The sequence below is a fragment of the Falco biarmicus genome, chromosome 1 (genome assembly GCF_023638135.1).
Source record: "Falco biarmicus isolate bFalBia1 chromosome 1, bFalBia1.pri, whole genome shotgun sequence".
Taxonomy (NCBI): Eukaryota; Metazoa; Chordata; class Aves; order Falconiformes; family Falconidae; genus Falco; species Falco biarmicus.
Genome location: NC_079288.1, coordinates 10467645 through 10488163, shown reverse-complemented (window position 1 = coordinate 10488163; position 20519 = coordinate 10467645). Strand labels below are relative to the sequence as shown.

At 54.7% G+C, this 20519-nt stretch overlaps 1 protein-coding gene across 3 annotated transcripts in view; it reads left to right on the top strand.

The window, feature by feature from the left end:
• Positions 1–5895: 5895 nt before the first annotated feature.
• Positions 5896–20519, top strand: part of PIK3R5 (phosphoinositide-3-kinase regulatory subunit 5) — a 64614-nt gene continuing 49990 nt past the window's right edge. For 2 of the 3 annotated variants that reach the window (XM_056344630.1, XM_056344595.1), the window contains exon 1: positions 7879–8030. The gene's annotated coding sequence lies outside the window, so the exon portion shown is untranslated. Of the gene's footprint in view, positions 5915–7878; positions 8031–20519 lie in introns of those variants that run through there. The other variant, XM_056344622.1, reaches the window with a different exon arrangement.

Below are 20519 nucleotides of genomic sequence, written 5' to 3'. Positions count from 1 at the left end.
TTTGAGAGCAAAACCACTGGAGAGCCCCAGCAGCCCCAGGCGCCCCCGCTGAGGAGCTTGGCTGTCCCCTGCTCCTCTGGGCTGTCACCTGCAGAAGGTTTTAGCACCGGTATTTGGGGAGGCAGGGCCCAGCTCCAGAGGGATGCAGGAACATGTGGCTTCTACTCACTGATTCAATTTTCAGATTTACAACTGATGCCTCACTTGTCCATCATAAAATGTGCATCCAAAATGTGCCTCTGCCTTTGGGCAACAGGGATGTGGGCACGGCTGGGTGGGTGCTGCCTCGAGGACTTCATGACTTCCTGGGCTGGAAACCAGGGAAGAAGCAGATGCTCCAGGTTCACAGCATCCTTCAAACGCTGCCGCCTCCACATCTGGATGTGTGAGCCACCCAGGAGTGTGGTTGGGTCCCCCCAGGGCTGGGGGTAGCACAGCACACTGCCAACGTGAGACCAGCTCTGGTGGTTCCCCAGAAGGTTTGTTCAGCCCCACCATAACATGGAGCGAGGCCAACAGGTTATGGCCAAGTCTTCATCAAGTCTTCATCCTGCGGTGCCCAGAGCAAGCTCCCTGATCCAGGCTGTGTATATATCTATATCTATATCTATATATATGTATATGTTGCTGCCAAGGGATTCACCAGGAGCTGAGATGCTCTGTTCAGTGGAAGGTGGTGGTGGCTCTGGAGGCTCAGAGGCGGCTGGGAGAGAGGATGCTGGGCAAGGGTCCCCGTGGCCACAGCTATCACGGTGCCCATGCACACCGCTCCCCCGGCACGCTGCCCCCAGAAAGGCTGCCAGGGCAGCCCCCTCCCTGGGGAGGCGCTTTCCAGGGGCGCACGGCCCAGCTGGGGGTGGCAGGGGTGCTGAGCGCGGTGCTCAGCCCCGGCCCATCGCTGCAGTTCTCTGGCAGGACACAGGGTGGAAACCTCAGCCCGTGCGAAAGGCGCCGCCAGTCCCGGCTGCTGCCCGGGCTCTGCCCCCGACCGGGGCTGCCTCGCCGGGGCTCCCGGTGGCCCCCGGGGTGGTCCAGCCCAGGAGCCGCCCTGCTGCCGGGCCCTGCGGGAACTGGAGCAGGGCAGGAAGCTCCGACATGTAAGGACCAGGGTATTCCAGCTCCGGGAGAGAGGTTTTTGTTCAGCAAGGCTGGGACAGGCCAGCTCTCTGCGGGTAAGGGGACTGTCGGCAGCAGCATCTTGCCTCGAGGGGCCATTGAGTAAAGCCCGGCTGCAGCTCTTGCAGCAGCCAAAAGGCAGCAGCTGAGCATCTTTGCCTGCTTAAGTGCAAGTGGGGAAATGCCCACCAGGCTGAAAGGAGAGGAATGATGAGGAGAGGTTGTGCAAACCAACCCTCTGCTCGACTCGGTGCTGGGGAGGTGTCCCCGTGGTGCTGCGTCTCATCCACAGGCTGTGGCTCAAGCTGAGTCGGGTAAGCAAAGGGCTGGGAAACTGGTGACACTGGGGCTGTGTGCTCACGGGAGGACTGAGCCAAGGCAGGTGTTTTGACACAAAGAATAGATAGTCACAGGGCACGATGAAGTGATCTTCTCCATAAGCCACTGGCAGTAAGAGAAGTCATGGGACTCACTAGCACCAGGGTGGTTACCGAGAGAGGCTTTGTCGCAGTAAGGACAGAGCCATGCTGGCATTGCTGGGGATGCTGGGGGTCCCCGGTCCCCAGCAGGCTCCAGAACAGGGCAGACTAATGTCTGTCAGGGATGGCTATGTAGCAGTTCTGCCTTAGATAAGGGGATGATCCCCTGAGGTCCAGCTGGCTGCCCTCAGTTTCCATCCCAGCCGTGATTTATCCATCCTTTTCTTGTCCTTTCCTGCCCTTTTCCACAGCTCTGCCTCACCCACCACCAGCTACAAACTGGATCCCAGAAAGAGCACTGGACACTTGCACAGCAATGCACAGCTCACTCAGAAACCCAAACCACAGCGTGATGTGGCTGTGGGGACAGGAGGGGTGTGTGGCTCTTTCTCTTACAAGTGCCACTATAATTGTTAATATTACAGAGGGGGACAATGTTTGGCTTTACTGCATCAAAATTCTATCCAGACTTCTACTCATCTTGCTTCTCTCTGTGACAAGTGTGGATGGCTTCCAGCAGGCATCCATGTGGCTTTGAGCATGCAAAAGTCAGAGACTGAAATAGAAATGGTCCCGAGAGCTGCAGGATGGACCAACCAGAGCAAGACTTGCTGCATCACAGACGGGAAACTGAGGCACAGAGGGCTGAGTGACCCACTCTTGTCACCCAGAGCATCAGTGTCAGTGTGGGAGCCTGAGCCATGATTTCCAGTACCAGGATCAGACTTTCTCCATGGAAAAAGGCACCTGAGAAAGGAGGTGGAAAAGAGCCAGGAGTTAGAGTGGGTTTGCTGCAGCCACCCCGAGCCCTTGCACGGGGCAGGAGCACAGGGAAGTGCAGCTTAGACAAGTGTTCGCCTGCCGAAAGTGTGACAGCTCTGGAGCCCTTCCATCTCAGAGCCTGCCAAGAAACCTCCGGCACATTGCCCGATCAGGTCATTTAAGGTTATATTTTCACCTCTCTAGGAGGGGAACATCTGGGGTCAGATCTGCCACTCAGAACCCTGTGGCCCATTTTAATTTCTCAAGGCTCGGACTCAGGTGGTGATGAGCAATCTTTCAGTATCCTTTGAGTTGCACCAGAGAAATGAAAAACACAAGTCGTGGCGGGGAAACAGTGAGAGAAAGCAGGTTCCCTTTTCAGTGGATCCTGCTTCCCCTTCCCTCTCAAGCTGTGCAGGCATCAGGGAGAGGCTGCAGAGCTGCTCTGCCCAGGATGTGAAGCTCTGTCATTATGTGAACATGAGGAGAAGGAAGCAACGAGCACACCTAGAGCCATGGTAGCTGAGCCACTGCAGCCACGGGCACAGCCGCACATGATGTCCTCGGTGTCTGTGTAAGGACGGAGTTTCCAAATCCAGTAGAAACCCACAGTCTGGACAGCAGCAAAACCATCCTAGGGAGATGCGCTGGCTGTGGTCCGCAGCCATTGGCCTGTGCCTAGAGATAATGATTTTATGGCATTTTTTGGGAGCTGAGTTATTAGATTTCTATTGTGTGGCTTGGTCCGAGCCCAGCAAGGACACCTCAGCACCTCTCTGGCTGAGAGGGCAGCCCGTAGCCAGCCTGTTTTGTTCCTTCTTCCTGCTCATTCCTGGATGATCAGCCGAGTCCTGCATCCCACTGCCTGCTGCATCCTGGGGACTCCTGCATGCTGCCTGTGCCTCCTGCCCAGGTCTCCAGAGAGAGAGGGGAGGGCAGCAGGCTGCGGTGGATTTAGGGTGGGGGAGAGGTTTCAGGGCAGGCGTAGACCTGCATGGGGAAATTTGACCTGGCCAAGGGAGATCACAGCCTGCAGAGGGACAGTTTCTCTGCCTTTGCAGAGGGACAGTTTCTCTGCCTTTGCAGAGGTGCTGCCCAGGGAGAGGGGACCTTCCACTGGGCTTCTTGCAAAGGGTCAGCAGGGCCAGAGACACAGTGCCTGCCTGCAGAAACCTGGCGGAAAGCTGCTGCAGGGGAGGAGGATGAGGGGGAAGCCTGCATGGGATTTTTTGGGTGCTTCCCAGCTCCAAAGCCTGCTGCTCTCCCCTTGTTTAGACCTAGGGACCCCTTAGCTGGGGGACAGAGGAGTGAGGGGCATTGACTGGGGCAATGCGGCGGTGTGAGGGGGTCAGCTTTGCCCCATGGCCTCCCAGCACATGAGGGGCCCAGCAAGGAGAGAGCTTGTGCAAATCCTTGGGGAGCCAGGAGGTTGCAACAGGAGCTTCCTTCCTGCGAGCTGCAGTGCTGGTTCAAGCCGCCGGCAGAGAGGCAGGGTCCTCACTGCACCTGCAGAACTCCTTTAGGGCAGCATCCCCATCCCTGAGCCTCCAGCTACCAGCGCGGTGGGAACCGCTGCTGGAATGGGGAAGGAAAAAAAAATCTTCGAAAAGATGCATTTGCAGAAAGTGGTGGCTTCTTGGTTTGTAACCTCCTGGTTCTGCTGTGACGGGTGTGGATATGGAGAGCAGGAGTTTGTGAGCCCTCCAGCCATGAGCTGGGTGATGAGTCTTTATCCACAGACTTTTTTCCTGCCTGGGTTTTGAGCATTCTTGTCAATGCTCTGGTGGTCATCACACCCTGAGCAATATTCTTATGTTTAGCTTATAAACACTGCATTTAAGCAGAAAACTGAACTGCAAGATTTGAGACAGAACAGCCATCTTACAGGTATTTATCATAGAAATCAGCAGCGTCGTTGGTTCGGGGAAGTATATGTATAGTACCAATACAGGTTTTAGCAATGTGTTGAGTAGAAAGGAATGGGAACATGACCATGATGGATTTCTGAGCATCTCTGTGAGTCAGGGGTAAGTCCCATTTTCAGCAGCCTCCCTGTCAGAGGTGCCTTTGTGCTGATTCGGAGGATGAGGAACCAAAATAGAAGCTGGGCAAAGGAGATTTGGGTTTGTGAGTTTACATTCCTGGAAACAAAAAATGATTTGATTGAAGCAGAATGACTGCTTTCGTGGGAAATGTTGACAGCTGGCCGGCCCTCGTGCACCTCGGTGCCTTTGCATACATCGGAAACCTGATTTGCTTAGAAATGTTCTTTATGGAAATCACTTTCTATCACCCAAGGGGCTTCATTCAGCAATTACTTCGTTCTTCTCCCAGCCAAGTGTTTCCATGAATTACTTTGGAGTTGTTTGTGGAAAAAATTACATTTATATTTTAATATTTTCTCTCTAGCCCTGTATCGGCTATTGAACATCCTTTGGAGCAGAGGTGGTGACTCCTGGGCATCTGGTAGCAGTGATGTGCCAGATCTCTGCCCTCTGAATTTGCATTGGTGTGGGCTTTTCTGCTGAGTTAGCTGGAACTCGCAGTTTGATATTTGGGTCTTTTTATCTTGCCGCATCAGCTGTGGAAGGACAAACAAGACCAGGCGAGCACGAAAGCAGAGCAGTGCTGACAGCCCGCGCACCTCTGGAGCAAAGCTTGCCCACCGGAGCCGGCTGGCCCCGCGTTTCCCTGGCAGAGGGTGTTTACCCCAGGTCAGTGTTTCGCATCACGTGCTGTTTCCGTGTTTACTCTGGTGCTGAGAACCCAAAGGTCTAAATAAGCGTGTTGTTAGAGCACAGCCTCAGCTTCCTCCTCCCCGGCTGGGGCTGGGAGGGGAAGGAACTGATCTCTGGAGCCATGCGACGTGCCCAGCAGGCTGCCGGCGTGCCCCACGGCACTGCGCCGGCTGGGGCTCCGTTAGCTCTGGCATTGCCCTCGGTGTCACTGCAGCCGCCCTGAATGCAACGCTGCTGCACGGGTGGGAGCAGCTTGGGCTGCCTCCCCTGCTCTCCCTGTGGCCCCTAAAAGCCATCTGAGATCCCTTAGCACTGCCCTGCTGTCACCTCAGATCATGGCACTGAGGGACTCCTGAACTCAAATGAGAAGAACTGAGCGGTGAGGAGGAGCGCAGTGCCCTGCTCCCAGGAGCTGCCATGAGCATGCTGCTGTCAGCAGCCCTTGGAGGTACCTCCGTGCTGGAGCCCTTTCCCTGAGGTGGCTGCTCCAGCCTGGTGGCCACCATGCTGCTGTTTGTCATTCTTGTCACTGCAGGCTACAGCAGCGGTGGCTGGGGCATGGCACAGCACCTCCCTGCGCCCCTCCGCTTCCTTCCGCTGGCACGAGCCCCCTGAGCCACTGTTTTTGGCAACTTCCTCAGGCTGCAGCATGCCACCATCAGCTCACAGCAGGTCAGGTGGGGAGGGCACAGAACAGGAGGGGACACCCTGCAGCTCTGACACCCGGAGAAGTTTGGCCTCTTCAGATTTAACCCCTCTGACATGTCCCAATTCCTCTGGTTATGGATACACCTGAAAAGCTGGCTCTGAAACCAGGAGGTAGGAATGGGGCAGGAGTGATGGGAAAGATCAGGTTGCTATCCCAGAAACTAATTTCAGCCTTTAAAGCTTGCGTGAGGAGCCCAGGTCAAGGCAAGGCTGCGGCACAAAGCCAGCTCCACCTGAGATCGGGCAGCTCTGCAGCGTAGTGCCTCGGGGCAGGTGGGGCCATGACATGAGACTTTCCCCTTCCTGCTATTTTTGCCACCACCGGAGGATTTCTTCTGAATTGCTGGTGGCCGCTCAGCTGGGGAAGGTCAAGCTCACGTTCACACAGGTTTCGCCTGGTGCAGGGCGATGCCCCAGCACTGCAGCTGCGGCGGGAGGCAGCCGGGGCGCTGAGCACCAGTGTCCCACGCAGTTTGTGCAGAGGGTGGTTGTTTCCCTGGGTCACCAATTGCAGGGTATTTTGGCTTTGCCTGGGCTTGCTTCTTTTAAAATTCTCTGGAATCTCACTGTGAAACCCACATCTATTTCGGCCCCTGAGCAGCTTTCGAATCTCGGCGCATCAGTAACAGCGGAAAAACCGAAACCTGCAAAGAAACCCAAAGGCAGGTTCTTGCCCCTACCCGTAGTGTCAGCTGGGCTGGATCCAGCCACAAGCCCCCTGCGGCAGGTGGGCCAGCGGGAAGGTGTGGGGGGCGAGCACAGACGGCGGCAGAGGTGGCACAGGCCCTTCCTCTGGAGCAACCTTGAAGGCAGCAGGAAAAGGCCATTCTCAGGTGACTCCAGAGCAGAAACCAGCAGCATGTCCCTGGCCTGGTGTCACTTAGCCCAGGCTGTGGGGGGCTTTGCACTGTTGGTACCGAGGGTTCTTCCAGCAGAGATGGGTAAAGGGCTGCATAGGGAGGAAGGAAAACAAGCTCACATAATACATAGGATGGAGGCATGGAGGGAAGGAGAGAGGGACAGGGGAATGGGAAGGTGGGTGGCTGGAGGGATGGACAGATGGATGAAGGGAGGGAAGGATGGAGTGGCGGGTGGAGGGTTGGAAAGGTGCATGGATGGGAGTAGAAAAGGAGAACTTGATGGAGGGAAGGGTAGATGGATGAATAGCAGGGTAATGGGATGGATGGGTGGGTGAGTGGGTGGATAGAAGAATGGGGGGCTCGATGGATGAGTGGTGGAATGGAGGAATGGAATGGATGGAGGGGTGGATGAGTGGAAGAGTGAAGAGTGGAAGGGGAAGTGGTGGAGTAATACAGAGTGTTCATTAGGATGGGTGGGTGGCTGAGGGGATGGCCAGCTGGGTGAATGGCAGGGAAGTGGGAGGGAGGGAAGGATGGGTGGATGGACGGGTGGATGGGCAGATGGGTGGATGAAGGGGTGGGTGGAGGAGGAGGGGGTAGATGGGTGGGTGGATGCATGGATAGGTGTGTGGGTGTGTGGGTGGATGGATGGATGGATGGGTGGGTGGATGGGCTGGTGGATGGGTGGGTGGGTGGATGGATGGTGTGTGAATGGATGGATGGGTGGATGGGTGGATGGGTGGATGGGTGGATGGGTGGATGGGTGGATGGATGGGTGGGTGGATGGGTGGATGGGCTGGTGGATGGGTGGGTGGATGGGTGGATGGGTGTGTGAATGGATGGATGGGTGGGTGGGTGGATGGATGGGTGGGTGGATGGATGGGTGGATGGGTGGGCGGATGGATGGATGGATGGATGGATGGATGGATGGATGGATGGATGGATGGATGGATGGGTGGATGGGTGGGTGGATGGGTGGGCGGATGGGTGGATGGGTGGATGAGTGGATGGATGGGTGGATGGGTGGGTGGGTGGATGGATGGATGGGTGGATGGGCTGGTGGATGGATGGGTGGGGGTACACGGATGGATAGATGGATGGATGAATGGGCGGGCGGGAAGGACGGGCGGGCAGAGGTGAGGCCGGGGCGCGGTGGAGAGGCCGGGACGCGGTGGAGGGGCCGGGGCGGGCGGGCCCGGGGCCGCTGGGCGCACACGTGCGGGGCGGGCCCCGCCAGCAGCCCCGCCCCCGCCCGCCCCGGTGCCGCCGGTGCCGCCGCCGCGGAGCGCAGCGCAGCGCAGCCCGGCGTGGAGCCGGCGGGGCGCGCCGAGGATGGGCAGGGGGCCCCGGCGGCAGCCGCCCCCCAGGTGGGAGCGCCGCGGGTGCGGATAGCGGGGAGGGTGTCTCCGTGTACCGGGGGCGGGGGGGGTTCGTGCACCCACTGGGCGCGGTGTAACCGGGGAGCTCCGTACTACCGGGATAGCTCTGTACGCCTCGTGTCTGCGGAGGGGGTGGGCGAGCAGGGGGTTCCTTATAACCGGGGTGTCCGTGTAACCGGGGAGCCTGTGCGCCCAGTGGGCACGTGGGGGGGGGGGGGGGGGGGTGTCGGTGTAGCGGGAGAGCGCTGTGCACCGCTGTGCCTGGAGCGGGCTGGGTGATTGGGGGGAGGAACATTTATAACTGGGGGCGTCCCAAGTAACAGGAGGGGGAATGAACCCGGTGTGTGTGGGGTTCCCGTGCAGCTGGGGGCTTCCACTTAAACCCACCAGCGGGGGTGTCACCAGCCCCGTGCTGGGGACTTTGAGGTCCTTTGCAGCCTTGGGAGGGGACACCCTGCAGCACGTCTCCCTCGGGGTCCCCTGGCAGCCCGGCACGGTCTGTGGCCACCGTGCCCTGGCCAGGAGGAGCCGGTGTCACCCACAGGTGGGGACGGCCCCGCTGCCGTGACTCATTTCTGGACTGTACTTGTTTTGCTCCGTGCGCCCCGCAGAGCTGCAGCCCGGGGCCCAGGTGTGGGCCCTGCCTGGCCCCAGGGGACCACCCCGCCATGCCTGGGTCCCCGGGAAATCCCGGGGGCTCTCCAGTGCCTGCCTGGAGTTTTGGCAGGGCTGGTGGCGGGGGTGGCAATGAGTCACCCCGTGTCACTGCAGCAGGAGCTCTGTTCCCCGGGCTGGGGGGACCCAAGGGCCAGGAGTCACCTGTTGCTCCCATCACCCTCAGCCGGGTCCCCACAGCCTGAGGGGCCGGAGGTGTAACCCCTGGGAGGGCTCTGCTTTGGCAACAGGATGTGGTTTGGGATGTATGTGACAAACCCAGCAGCGTGTCATCCTTCTGCCATCGGAGTCTGGACAGGTGCCAGCCCTGAGATGTCCCTGTGGTGCTTCGTGCACCAGCCTGTGCCGATGGCTGTGCCTGCGAAGGAGCATCTTCCATCCGGAGCTGCCATGGCCTGACGGCGTGGCCAGTGCCGACCCGAGGGTGCCCAGCACCACCCTGGCCTCCTGCTCCGCTTGCTTCTGCCGCAGCCTCCCCGAAAGGATGTTTAGCTGCTTTGGGCGGTGTAAACCCTAAGGGAGGAAAAGGCTAGGCTGATTCAAATCACTAACGAAAGCGGGAGAAAAGAGATTTCAGACCTTTGTTTTCATGTTTATTAAAATCTCACTGCTGTCGCCCCAGCACCCTTAACATTGCTAATGGCTCGTTTTCGGTGCTGCTGCTGCTCTCAGTGCAGTGAAAACTTGCTCAGGTAGCTGCAGGCTGGTGCTGCTTGCCCTGCTGTTAAAGGGGCTAATGCTGAACAGCTGCAAGTTGTTTAGTTTTTCCATTTAGATTAATTTTCTAGATCCTGGTTTGATGCAGAGCCTGCAAACTCCAGGGATATGCAGGATGTCAATGCTTTCATTTTTGTGTGTGTCAGAGGGGTCTGGTTTTTGTTGTTGTTGTTCAGAGCAAAAACTTGCATGGAGTTGCAAATTGTTTCCAAAACACGATTGCAAAGTGTTTTGGAGCTCTTGGGTGTTGCTCAGATTAGAGTTTAAACCTAGAAAGATGAGAAGATAAAGAGCAGGAGCCTAGCAGTGGTTGTTGCAGTGGTTCCATCCCTCTGTTACTGTGGCGTTGCAAGGCTGGAGGGCTCTGGTGGAGCTGGGCAGGGTGATGCACTGCAGGTTTCTGCAGGGAGGCAGCTGGGCAGTGCAGTGCCTGGTCTGCACTGCCAGCCAGGGGTGTGCATCTGGTCCGGGGCCAGCTCCAGCCTCATGATGTCCTGTGGAATTTAAGTGGGGGGAGCTCACTGGTCTGCATTCCCTGGCATCGTGCGGCCATTGCTCTCCTGCTCCCGGTAGCTCCGCAGCCTGGTCGGGGAGAGAGGAAAGGGGGTGAAAAGTGTTGGAGGTGCTTGTGCAGAGGGAGAAGCTGTCACACCAGTGTATTTGGGGTAGGGGGTTAGGGCTCCTCGCTGGCAGCCTCACATCTCTGGTGCTGTAGGATGGTGCAGCTGGCTAGTCCCTCCTCCCCGCTGGAGATCAGGGCACCTGAGTTTGGAGGAAAGCAAACCAAAGCTGTCACCATGTGCCTTTTGCTGAACGTGAAAATGAAGACGTGATTTTTGCACCAAGAAAGAAGAAGTGAATCCAGACGAAAGCACTGGCAGAGAGGTACTGTACGCCGCTCCGACGGGGTGTGCTCCCCATGCTGTAGCAGCCCTCAGGGCTGAGGGATGCCAAATGTGGCAGCAGCTTTGCAGTCAGCGTGGTGCTCCGGCTGTGGTGGAGACCAGGACCCACTCAGGGGCATGGGGACCGCTTGCAGCCTTGCCACGCTGCAGCTCACCTGGGGTGCTTTCGACTTCTCTTTTTTGGGTGACCGCTAAGTTGTTCCTGGCATGACGGGGCTGCCTATTTTTAGTTTTTTGCATTATTATTTTGCAAGTGGAAAATTGTGCATGGGTTTGCTAGGGGAGAGCCCCCCAGGTGAGTGCCCCAAGGTTGTTTTTGAGAGATGGGAGGCTCCTGCTGCATCTGAAATCTGCTCCCATCAACACTTTGAACTTGCACTGGGCAGTAGGTGAGAGGATGGGGAGGGGGGATGAGGTTCCTATGGAAACTGTGCCCCCCTCCCTCCGTGGGGCACTGCACAGCAGCCAGGCTGGTTTTTCTTGCTGCAGCTCTGTGCTCTGCAGCCGTGCTCGGCAGGGGAGGTGTTTTGGGCTGGGAATGTTACTCCTGACTGCAGCAGAGGAGAATGTGACCTGTGGATGCAATGCAGGCTCCATAGCTGCAGCTCAGGCTCTTTCCCTTCTCTCTACAAGACTTCCTTTGCATTTCCCAAAGAGGCTTGGTATTGTGGGACTCCCCATCCTTGCCTCACCTGACATGGCCAGAGGTGGTGAGGGGACCCTTTTGTCACCGTTCCAGTGCCAACCATTTCTTGTGAGGGTCCCACCCATCCAGAGTTGTCATCGGAGGGTCTGCAGGTGACCCCTGCAAACCACTCAAAGTTGCATCCCCCTTGCGCTGCATGTGCTGGGGTTTTTCACCTTCCTGAAAGCACAGCTGGTGGCATGGGTGTGATATGCACAAGGCTGTGGTGAGCTTCACCCTGTGCTGCAGCCCAGGGGGGTGGACAGGACCTTTCCCTCGTGCTTGCTGCTGGCACTGAGCCCTCGTCACCGGCCGTCTGGGTGGGAGCCCGGGGAGCAGCTGCAGCTCCTGAGCGTCTTTCCCAGCATGGAGACCAAAACCCAACGTTTCCATTTTTCTGATCATGGCTTTGGCCGCCAATTAGCACGACGTGAGAACTTGTCTCCCTGATGACGTGCCTATGTGACTCCTCAGATGCTTTAATTGCAGGGTTTTCAGCAGCCAGGATGCGATGAAATGGTAATTGTTGTGATTGTATGCCGTGCGGTAACTAAAAGACGTGTCTCTTTGGCGAAGCTTAATTAGGAAATAGGGACACTGTTGGGAATGGCTCTGCGATGCGATTTTCCTAATGAAAGCTACTGAATAGGCAGCCTTGTAATGAAGAACAGACTCGCAAGGGGCACTGCCAATTGCTCTTCTCTAGTGTTAATTTTGTATTTCCTCCCCATTGTTTCTAATACCCTCTTGGAAAAGCTTGAAGATAAAATGCTTTATTTTCTTATGCCTTGTATCCTGTTTGGCAAGCTGCATTTATAGCATGTGCATCTGGAATACATGAGTGGCCAGGCATGAGCTCCTTCAGGCTTGTTAATCTCTGATTTCAAGCTCTGCCACTTAAAAAAAAAAAAAAAAAAAGGCAACTTCGGTTTGCGGTCGGATGATCCACTCCCTCACTAGCATTGTGCAGCAGGAGATGCTCGGCTGAGTTTGCAGATGCGTAGCTGGAAGAGAGCTGGCTCCGTCGGGTGTGAAGGCAGTGCGATGCTACGGGAAGCGCGGTTTGTTTGGAAACAACGTGGTGGGGTTTCGTGTTCGAGGCTTGGCTGTTTTCGTCTCAGCTGTCCTCTCCTTGCAAGTGTGATTGCTGTATTTAACTGTAACCTGCCACATCTGAGAGTTCACCCAGGTTTGGGTCTCCTGCTGGTAAGACGGAGCCCACAGGTCGGTCCTGGCAGCTGTGTGCTTCAGTGCTCCCACCTGCGCTGTGCCATTCCTGGAGGGGGCTGGTGAGTGCCCGGTGTGTGCCCAGGGAAGAGTGGGCTCCAGCGCTCCCTCCCTACTGTGCTGGGCTGGCTGGCCCTGGAGAGCTCGGCAGAGGTTCTGAGCCAACAGATGCGAGCGTGACCTTCTCTGCTGAGTTAAAAGGGGAATAGGAAAACGCTGCCTGGCTGGGTGACACGGTCCTGTGGTGCTGTGACAAATCATTGTCACAGCAATGGTGCTCGGTGCTGCAGGGGGACTGTATTTGTAAGAGTGATGGAGATGGGGCTTGGTTTTCCCTCAGATGCCCAAAATTCCCACATTGCTTGGGGCGAGAGCAGCTTGGGTGCTCCGAAATGCTGCTGGTCCTTAATTTGGGGTGGATTTAAGCAGAAGTGGGCAGAGCCTGGCATGAGCATCTCATGTGACGAGGGTGCCTGGCAATGGAAGGGCACGCTGGAGCATCGCCTCCCTGGTCACGCTGCTCACAGCTGCCCAACACTGCTCCAGCCGAGCAGGAAGAGATCAGCTTCAGCCCAGTCTTGTGACTGTCCTTAGCAGCTGCTGCAGTATGGAATTCGTCATCTTTTTTATCCTATGTTGGAGGGTTTTGTGCTGTAACATCAAGGTATTCTCAATATTGTGTTAATGTCTGTTCTAGTGCAGCGCTGCATGGACGGGTGTATGGCTGGTATGTGCACACTGTAGGAAAGACCGTGTTGGCTTGAGCTTGCAAAAGTGTTTTTCATCCCTTCCACAAAGGCCCATTCTTTGTTGTCTCAAATTAGGATGAAACGCTTCCCCTTTCAGCTGCTTCCCCCATCACTCTATGTCTATTTAAACCCTCAGCCCAGAGGCTTCTCTGCAAACAAGCTCTCATCCTTTCAGGTGGCATTTCCCTTTTCTCATTGTTTCTGGCAATCTGTACATGTGAAACTTCACAAATGTTTCTTCATTCTTGGTGTCTTTGTGTTGACAAACCTTGCAAATCGGTACAGACACCGTGTACAGCCTCCCACCGCCCGCGGGTGCATGATGGAGTTACAGCAGCTCTCGGGCGTGGAGGCTTTGCAGTCTGACTGAGCAAACACCAGCCCTGCAGACCCAGGCTGGGTGACATCCCCGCTGCTCCTCATCCATGTGTGTGAATGCTGCTTATCTGAGAGGACTTCTGCTTGAGGCTAACCTCCCTGGATCAATTAACCCGATGGCAATCAAAGCCAACAAGCCTAGCATCACCAAAGGACTGCTCATTAAATGCAAATTGTTGCCAGGTTGATCTGCTCTGAATGATGGTGGGTGCTAATCCTTTAGGGACCTTGGATGGGGTGAAGAAATGGCTATGTGGGTTTAAATCCACTTTTGCTGGGACCGAACACACCTGGAGCCTGGGGGTCTCCTTTGGTGGGCCCTAAGCTGCCAGATTGCGGTGCTGGCTTTGAAGTGATGGCAGGATAGCGAGTATTTAACAGCATCCTGCAGGCTCCTTGTGGTCTCCAGCCAGAACACTGAGTGTGATGCTTTAGGCTGAAGGGGGTAGCCTTTGACCCTGGCAGTTGGGCACTTGCAGTCAGCTTCATGCCAGGTCCCAGGAGCAGGAGCTCAGCTCCTGGTGAAGAGCTGCAGTGAAGAACTGGCCCTGCAAGGGCCTCCTGTGCCATGATGCTCCTGCCCATCATGGGGCTGGGAGGGGTTCAGGCTGCATTTGCTGTATGAGCTCTTACCCACCTGTGAGCAAGGAGTGCGACTGGGGGCATTTGGGGACTTCTGCATGTGGGAGACCAGCTGCTCGGGGCTGTGCCAACCTGGCTGGAGGCTTTTCAGAGGTGTGTTGTGCTCAGTGTCCCTCACTGCTGTTGTATCACCTTCAAATATAGTCACCAAGCGATGGAGAAGGGATGGAGCGTGGTGGATAGACCCTTCACATGGAGCAGACGATACCTTTCTGCTTGTCTTCTCCATGGCTTCTTGGGCTGATAGAATGTAGCTCTGAGGTCAGCACTAGGCTAGGCCAAGGGATGGTCCAGCTCAGGGACTCACCCTCAGCCAGGGAGGGTCCAGGGCCTTGGGCTTCTCTCACTGCGATGGGATTGCCCTGAGTGATCCAGTCCCAGCATCTGCAGGACTTGGCACATCTGGGATGCAGCAGTAGCCTCCAGCACAGCTTGAGCCTGCTTTTTCCCAGAGATGAATACAGGGCTGGGAAAGGTTTCATGCCTGGGCTCATCATTCCCCTCTCAAACGGCAAGTGTGGATGCTGCTGTGATGTTTCAGTGCTGTGGCCTGTTTGAAGATGGTCAGGGGCTGAACAGCCTGGTGGAGTTGGTGGCTGCTGGCCGTTCTACTGTTGGATGGATGCCCACCCCTCCGTGGTCTGCCTCCTCATGTGCAGTCTTCCTTTCTTCTCATTGATTATGGTGCTGCTGCTGCTGTGGTTGTACCGGGTCCTCTGGTCGAAGTGGTGCTCACACCCTTCCGTGAGCTTTGGGAGCGCCTGTGGATCACGGGCGTGCTTCCCCTTGGCCCGTGGGTGGTGGGGAACAGCCAAAACCATCCTTGCCGTCATCTGTCTTTTGTGGTGCTGCAGCCAGCGGTGCTGGAAGTAAATTGAAGGTTTTGGGCAACCAAGCCAGGGACTAAAAGGCTCCTGGGTTCCCAGCAGGGTCTCCACAATGGCAGGAAGCAACTTCTAAAGCTTCCTTTGGATACACAGGGCCTTGGGGGAAAGATTTACTTTGCTTGTTTATGCTGTAAGTTAATCTATTTAGTGGGTTTGGCAATTAAAGCTCACAAAAAGGCCTCTGAAATGGTCACGCTGCTTGTTTGTAGTGCTTTTGTCTCTCACTTACTTTGTTTACAGCTGGAGTAGTTAAGCAGAGACGGAGCCAATTGAAATCTCACGTGTAAACTTGTTTTTCCGAATAGGCTGAAGGAATTAGCATGAGCTCTTGCTGTCCTTTGTGGTCGCAAGGGAGCTGCGGGTGGGGAAGGCAGCGTGGGGCAGAGGTTGGGGGCTCCTCTGGGAGGGACCCTCAGTTGTGTGTGCTCCATGCCACTTTGCTTGGCTGCAGGATGGGGATGGTCCCTCGCCCTACTGAGGCTAATAGGTGATTTTACAATAGAAAAAAAACCCCAACAAACCAAGCCCCCCAAACCCCAGCACCCCTCCCTGTGAGCCAGTGTAGCAGAGTAGGGAGCTTTTTGGGGGCAAGGAGAGTTTGGAGAAGCATAGGAAAGTGCTGGGTCAGTGGAACAAAGAATAGGTGATGAGAATTCTTAATGGTATCATGGGTATCACCCTTTCCCTTTGTGTTTGATCCTATCCTAAACATGATAGTGCCACCCACATGTAACCCTGCACAAGAAAAATGGATGTTACCCAAGGGCCATGTTCAAAGAAGCCCCATGTACGCAGCAACTGCTGTAGAAGGCACATGGGACAGCTGGGGTTGAGGTGTGTGCCCAGAGGTAGTAGGTGATGGGCTCACTCCCAAGCTGAAGACTTTGTTGGAGTGTCTTCAGCTTGGGAGGGAGCTCAGCGTCTTCAGCTTCAGTCAAGTCTTCAGCTTAGGAGGGAACGCAGCATGTGCTGTGCCTGGGCATGGACTGCAGCCCCCAGGTGTCCCGTATGCTTTTGGGAGGGTGTCTCCTGCTGAGCGTGGAAGTACCTGGAGGCTTGTCCCCTTTGCCCCATGTGAGTGGCCACAGGACCCTTCCAACAGGGATGTCCCCTTGGATCTGGCCTGCCAAGCTGAGCAGCCACTGTAGGGAGCGTTGGGAGGAACTGACGCGCTGTCATGTCCTTCACTTCCTTCTTGGCAGGGGCAGCTTGGGCTGCTGCCTTTATTTTGGGAAAAACTTTTTTTTGTTTTCTTCTCTCTAAATTATGCATTTGCTGATTTTTTTAAATTCCCCCCCCCCCCCCCCCCCCCCCCAGTCCTCTCCTGTGACACACAGCCCCTTCTCTGCTGAACTTCCACCTTCCCTGAAAAGCAGCCCTGGAGTTTCCATTACACACTGCTGAGGCTGGGCTGTGCCAAACACCGTCGCTATCTCCAGCCCAAATCTTGGGGCTTAACTCGACACTGAGCTTGTAATTGACTGTGATGTTGGGTGAAACTTTAATCTTCACTGTTGTGATAAAGACTGATACAAGCTAAAATTAACTCTTGCATCATGTGGTGAGGGGTTTTCATAACTGGTGCCAGGAACAAGTACGTTTCCTCTCTGAAAAGCGGTATATAAACTGCTCTTTTCTTACTTAGATCAGCTATGTGTCATTATTGCTGTTTTCTGAGGAGAAAATAGAGGCTTTTCTCACCTGGCTGAACTTTGCCAAACCTGTGCAGCCCGTCGGGTGCTGCTGGCTGGGGATGGGGTTGCTGGGTCATCTCTCTGCGTGTGCCACAGGCTGGCTGGGAGCGGGGCTTGGGTGCTGGGAAGGTGAGGAGGTGGTGCTGGCTGTGTGGCAGTACTGGCAGAGCTGCTATTGCCGAGGAGAGGGAGAGGGAGGCGGAGGAGGGAGGGGGAGAGGGAGGCGGAGGAGGGAGGGGAGAGGGAGGCGGAGGAGGGAGGGGAGAGGGAGGCGGAGGAGGGAGGGGAGAGGGAGAGGGAGGAGGGAGGGGAGAGGGAGGAGGGAGGGGAGAGGGAGGAGGGAGGGGAGAGGGAGGAGGAGAGGAGGAGACGGAGAGGAATAGGAGAGGAGGAGGAGGGGGGGAGGAGATGGAGATGAGAAGGAGGAGGAGATGGAGACGGAGAGGGGATGGACTTTGCTTTCTGCTTCTGGCCAGAACATGAAGCACAGGCTGCTGAAACCTGTCAGCCTTGGGCTGGTGTGTCGGAAGGTGAGCAAAGTGCTGATGGAGGGGAGATGGGAAAAGCACAGGGTAGCGCTGGATTTTTTTTTTTCACCATTTGGGTTTTTTTTAGGAAGTTACTGTTCAGCATCACCATGTACTTACGATAGTGAAATCCAGGAAATTCCCACGGACCTCTGTAGCTGCTCATCTGCCTCGAGGCAGGAGGACTGCAAAGGCAATGGGGACTGGGGAGCACAGACTGGAAGGGCTGTCAGGACTGGGAGGGCTGTCAGGACTGGGAGGGCTGCCAAGGGTCTCTCCCTGCCCTTGGGGCAGGGTCCACTTTCCCTCTGTCATTCAATTTGAATCTGTTGCTGCTTGTTCTGCCTCCAAGGACCTGGGCACAGATAAGTCTCTGTACAGCAGCCTTTCTGTGACTGAGTTTCTCTCATTTCCCACCTCCAGCAGAGCAGGGCACATCCCCTTCAGTTTGAAGCAGAGCAGGGCATGCTTTCTCCCTGCCCTTCAATTTGAAGCTTATCCTTCAGACTCTCCAGGAACGGGACTTCTGCAGTTTCCTTCAGAAACCATTGCAAAAAGTAACAGACCTTATTCTAACAACATCAGGAATACACATTCCTCTCTGTGCCTTTCACTTCCCAAAGCTTGATATTTGAAATGTTGAGGAGTGTTGCGTTACAGGAGTTAAAGATAATGGAATACGGAGATGAAGGGTGCAGCCGGTGTTTTTAGCTGGAGATGGAGGTGAAAGCAGCATCTTGCCAGTGGTAAGAGCATCTCTGATTGAAAAAGATCTGCAGTGAGTCACTGAGGTTGCAGACAGAGAAACGTCTTTTTGGAGAAAGAGAGAAGGTGCCGTTGCAACTGTTCTTGGTGATGGCTTGGTGGGACTAATTTAGAGATTTGTATTTCTCAACATCAAAATACACCATGGCTTTAAAGGGGTAGTCAGTGGAATTCCCCCAGTATCTGTTTGTCAAAATACACTAGATCCTGTCCTGAAAAATAGTAATTGTAAAAAAGAACATTTTAAAAATAAGTCAAGAGGAAGTCTCAGTCTGCAGAATGGTAGGTAGGTTTGCAGACTATTTTGCGCTGGACACTGTCGCACTGTTGGGGTTTCAGTTTCCCCTAAGTGTGGCTGCTGGGGTCTGATGCTGGTCATGGTCCACGTTCACATTGCCGATCTTGCAGCAGAGGAATCGCTCGCTTACAGAAAGTCCCAGTATAGTCTGCAAGTGTCTTCAGCTTGTATGAGTCTGCGATGCGTTGCAGGCTACTTCTGTTTGTCAAGGAAATTCACAGTTGAGTCTAAAACTCAGACCTGAATATGGAAGCAACAAACCTTCAAACGACTGGTTTGAGCTCAGGTCAGGCGAGATGCAAAGCTGATGCAAAATGTTGTAATCCTCTCTCAATTACTGTTGAATATCTGTCTCTGGGAGGTGCCTTGGCTTCCTAAAACCTACTGCTGGTCTACAAAATTGGGTATGTGAAAGGCTGAACCTGGCACTCACAACTGATGAGCTTCTGCTGTTCTCATTCTCTCCCACCAGTTCCTATGAGACCCCAGGGCTGGAAAAGGGGTCTCCTTTGTTCTCACTCCACACCTCCGCTTGCAGCCAGCACTGCTGGTGGGGAAGGTGGTAGCGATGCTGCGAAACCAGTGTGTACTTGTTTTAAAACCAACACTTCTCAAACTTGACTGGATTGCAGTTTCCAGGTTGCTGTTACTACACGTTGCTAGGAGTCCTTTTCTGTTACTTCATCCAGCTGCAGCTGTTACTGCGCAGGGACCGACTCTGGAAGGATCAGAGGGGGTTTGTGTGAGCGCTGAGTCTCATGAGCAGCACATGGTCCTCATGAAGCTGATCCCATGGTAGATGATGCAGACGATGGGATCGGAGGTTCATACACATCATGCCAGATGCACGGCACCTTGTTTCTATGATCACCTTGTTCCTCTCCAATAGCTAAGAATTGCCTGGGGGTGGCTGGCACTGCCCTCCGAGGCTGCTGGTCCATGTTCAGGTTTTGGGTACCTGCGGCGACTTCTTTGCTAAAACTGGAACCGGTGCATTGCTCTGGACTTGTCCTGGTGTGACCAGAAGTTGGGCCTGGCTGCAAACTCAACCCTGGGTGCTGTGTGTCTCCTGCCAGCTCTTGCACTGTCTTTTGCAGTATGATTTACCTTGGTATCTCCGGTCAGGCTTAGGAGACTGTCTTTCCTCTTCATAAATGGAAATAAACTCCTGGAGCTGCAGTCATACTGTGATGACAAATTAATTACCAGGATGATAACGTGACGGCAGTTTCACTCTTAAATCATTAAAATTTTGTTGTGGTTTCATTTTGTACATTTTAGGGGCAGCCCCACTACTTTTCTCACTTTTTCTTATTAAAAAATGACAGAAAAAAAAATGGCTTAAGAGGAGAGCCAGTGACAGTCCCACACAGCTGTGTTCGGCAGTGATGCTCCCATCAGCTGGGTGCTGGAGCCTTCCTCGCTCCTCTGCCATCACTTCACATCCTGCTTGTGTCGGTCAGCCGTAGCGGGCTGAGTAAGAGACTGCACCTTCCCTCCAGGAGTGGTGGGGGGTGCTTGATTATAGGCGTCAGCTCAGTCAATTTCTTCAGTAACATCAAGTGAAGGTCCGTGGCTGGTCCTGCCTGCCACAGGAGATGGGAATTCTGCTGCTGGCTGAAGAGCTGATGTAGCTTTGGTGTGGAAATGAGACCTCTGCTGCTGTGTCCCACACGCGCTGGGCTGTTGGTGTCTTTGTTGCTAGCCCTCATGTGCTCCAAATAACTAAGTAATGATGCATTAATTTTATCTTATTTGTCTTGTTTTCTGGATTATCAGTACTCTAATGTAGTTCATCTGTGAAGCAGCCCCACAAAATTGACCTTAGGTGGTTTCAAAGCGCACACTCCATCTTCAAAGGTGGAAATAACTCTGTTTTTACAGCAGAGACTTTAAAGTGGTTTGCTTGTAAAGCTTTCTTGGACTGGTGATTTACTGAGAGCTACTCACGCCAGCCTCCAGCACTCTTCCTCAGAGCTTACACCTGGCTGCCCAGAAGTGGAAGTCTGGTGAGGAGTCCTGGGGATCTTGAGCAGAATAAGTTACTTGCAAAAAATGTTGGCTTCTGCTTTTGTTTGTTATGAATCAAATTTGGGGTGAAAGAACAGAAAGCTAAACTGAGTCTGTTGCAATTTCCATGTTCCCATTATTGCACTGTTTGAGCTTCTTACAGGCTTTGGAACATTTGGTGGCAAAACTGCAGGCTAAGGAAGGACGTGTGGTTATTCCTGCTTTGCACATGGGAAGCAGCTTAGGAGAATAAGGATGGGAGCTGTCTTGCTTGCCTAAAAATCTAGGCTTCTAATTTAACTTAGTTTGCAGGCTCCT